At 36.9% G+C, this 2923-nt stretch overlaps 1 pseudogene; it reads left to right on the forward strand.

The window, feature by feature from the left end:
* The first annotated feature begins 562 nt into the window (after window positions 1-562).
* Window positions 563-2312, forward strand: LOC136536089 (thylakoid ADP,ATP carrier protein, chloroplastic-like; annotated as a pseudogene).
* Window positions 2313-2923: the final 611 nt, after the last annotated feature.

The following is a 2923-nucleotide window of genomic DNA, read 5'->3' on the forward strand; positions in this document are numbered from 1 at the left end:
GTTAACAAATGTATGCATCACTTTATTTGTTAGAAATTAAATAATCATAATCAACAAATGACATGCCATGCTTATGTGTTGACTTGGGTTGGGGTTAGACCTAATGCATCTCTTAGGTTGGGTTTCTATACATGACACTCATCATCACATGGGAGTTTTTAAGAGAAATTTTGTAGTTGTGATTTTTGGTGTGTGGATTTTTGGGTTGTTACACCTACAGCTCTTAGAATTGATCCCCTCACCGCATTGCACTTTCTTTCATCTGATTATATTGTTGCCTCCAACTTTTTTCAGGGAAGCGCACACTTTTTTCAGAGAAGAAATCCTATGCTTAATATAATATCAGCACAGGCGAGAAATTTTGAAATACAAATCACTAATGGATTAATGGGTGAACCTGTCGCATATGTTCTTGGATGGTCCTCTTTTCTTAGTCCTGGTCATGTTGCTTGCATTGTGAAGCATAATCCTTTTTTTTTAAAGAAGCTTTTTGATAGGTGCTTCCTAGAGTTAAATGGTTACGACTTCAGATAATGTATTGTAATCTGATACATCAACAATTATGCAGGCTATGGCAGACATTGCAAAGGAGGGGCTTAAGGGTTACTGGAAAGGCAACCTTCCACAGGTGCTTGTAGTTCCCTATCATCCATGGTTGATCTTGCAGTCCTGTGTTGATTCCTATCCATCTCCATTAGCTTGTCCAAGTCATTCGCATAATTCCTTATAGCACGGTGCAACTCTTCTCGTATGAAGTTTACGAGGTCATAGTTACTCACGGTTACACTTAGTCATCAAGTTTTTTTACATTCTTTGTGATAGTGAGTTCCTCATTTCTCTCTCACACAAGTCACAATGTTACTGCTTTTAATTCAGAAAATTTTCCGCAGAAAGGATGGTCAGCTTTCTGTATTTTGGAGACTTGCTGCTGGTCCTTGCACGGGCATGACATCTACATGTGTGATTTATTTTATTTGCTTACTCACTACCAAATGTCCCTGTATTTTTGTTTTGTCAGATATGGAAATTTGAATGTAGTTGATTTCTTCTTAGTTTTTCATGGTACATAAATTTTATCAAAATCCATAGAATACCATCGTTAGCACATTCAGAACTTTCTACTTGTGCCTTGCTTATAGGTAACTTACCACCCGCTGGATGTTCTCCAGCTCAGGCTAGCAGTTCAATCTGGACACAACACTTTATCTTAGGTAACCACTCTTGTAAGTGCAAATTTCTTTTTTTTTTGGAAACTGGCACAGCCTGATAACTTTTTAGGTTGCTCTTAAAATGCTGAGAGAAGAAGGGCTGGCCTCCTTCTATGGAGGCTTGGGTCCATCTCTTATAGCAATTGCACCCTTATGTTGTTGTGAACTTTTGTGTTTTTGACCTGTGAGATTCCGTCTACTGCATATGAATACTATGATACATGAAAGCTCCACATAAATTTAAATATTTACATCACATTTTTTTTAACATTTCATTCTTTTTTGATGTATAAGAATGAAGGAATTTGTCCCAGAGAAGTACAAGAATTGATGAGAAACATCTCTAGCAACTGCTCTTCTTTCAGCAACATTTGCAACTTTGATGTGTTATCCCCTAGACACTGTTAGGAGCTAGATGCAAATGAAAGGCACACCACACAATACAGTTTCTAATGCTATTCCAGGTAGTTATGCTAGCATTGCATGAGCTAATGGCTGAACCCATTTTTAAGTCTGTTTCAATGCTATGCAGGCATTGTGGAGCGTGATGGTCTAGCCGATATCGCCGTAGCGTTAGCACGGGCAACATACCCCATTCTATTTTAAAAATTCCTTATTCTTAGCTGATTCCTCTTAACTCTATACCCCAGTCAGCGACACTCAAATTACTAATTTTAGATTCTTGCAAGTGTTGATAGCATCTCAATGGATAGATGAGTAACATTTAGAGAGGGACATTTTGGTGTTAACAGCGCCCCTACATAACACAATAGTTTTCCTTTCAAATAGTTTCTTGATTGACTCTTCTTCTTTGTATTTTACTTTATCTCATCTTTAGGTAGAGCATGATGATTGTACTACAGATTTTTCCAAGAGTCACACTATGTTATCCTGAATCTATGCATATTCGTGCTACTTCAAGTTTGCAAAAGAACTAGAATTTGTGATGACACATCCCCTATTATACTGTTCTAATTTGTTGTACTCTCGCATGCAGTTAATGTCCTCAATACGCTCTTCACCAGTCTGAATTCTCCTAGCCAGGTTGGTAGGCGAATGGCGGTGATCCTTGTGGCCAGTCATGGCAGGGCATTACTTGCTTAGGATTAGGGGTCACTAAAATGTGAGCCTTGTGATGCAGTATAGTTGCAGGCATCTAATGTAATGCATAGATCTCTCCTTTAATTCTCTTAGTGGTGATCTACCATAAAGTTTTAAGAAACATCATCGTTTGGTGTTCTGATGTGTATCTCTGAAATGTCGCCGTGGCGTTAGCACGAGCACTATACTAGTGCAGTAGAAATTGTTTCGCACATTGAACCCAATCAAGTGAACAAAACAAGAAACAAATTGATAATACATTAATTTGTTATCTTATAGTATATTAATGATTGGAGGCCTGCATATTAATCCTCATGATATGCACCAGAAAAAATAATCCTACAAATTATCACAAAAATAGAAACATAATTCATCTTTAATTTGGTAGGCTCTAATGATCTTTGTTGATAATATCCATTGCATCTATTATTCTTCCTCTGTTCGGCTACACTACTTGCTCTGCTTTCTAAAAATGTATTCACCTATGCCATTATGAAAAAAATAAAGCATCCCAACAAAATTTCATCTAAATTGTTGACCTCTACTATTATGAAAGATAATTTACTTTAGGATATTCCTCAAATTTATAACGAAGTTACTCATATTTGCCATTA

The sequence above is a fragment of the Miscanthus floridulus genome, chromosome 2 (genome assembly GCF_019320115.1).
Source record: "Miscanthus floridulus cultivar M001 chromosome 2, ASM1932011v1, whole genome shotgun sequence".
Taxonomy (NCBI): Eukaryota; Viridiplantae; Streptophyta; class Magnoliopsida; order Poales; family Poaceae; genus Miscanthus; species Miscanthus floridulus.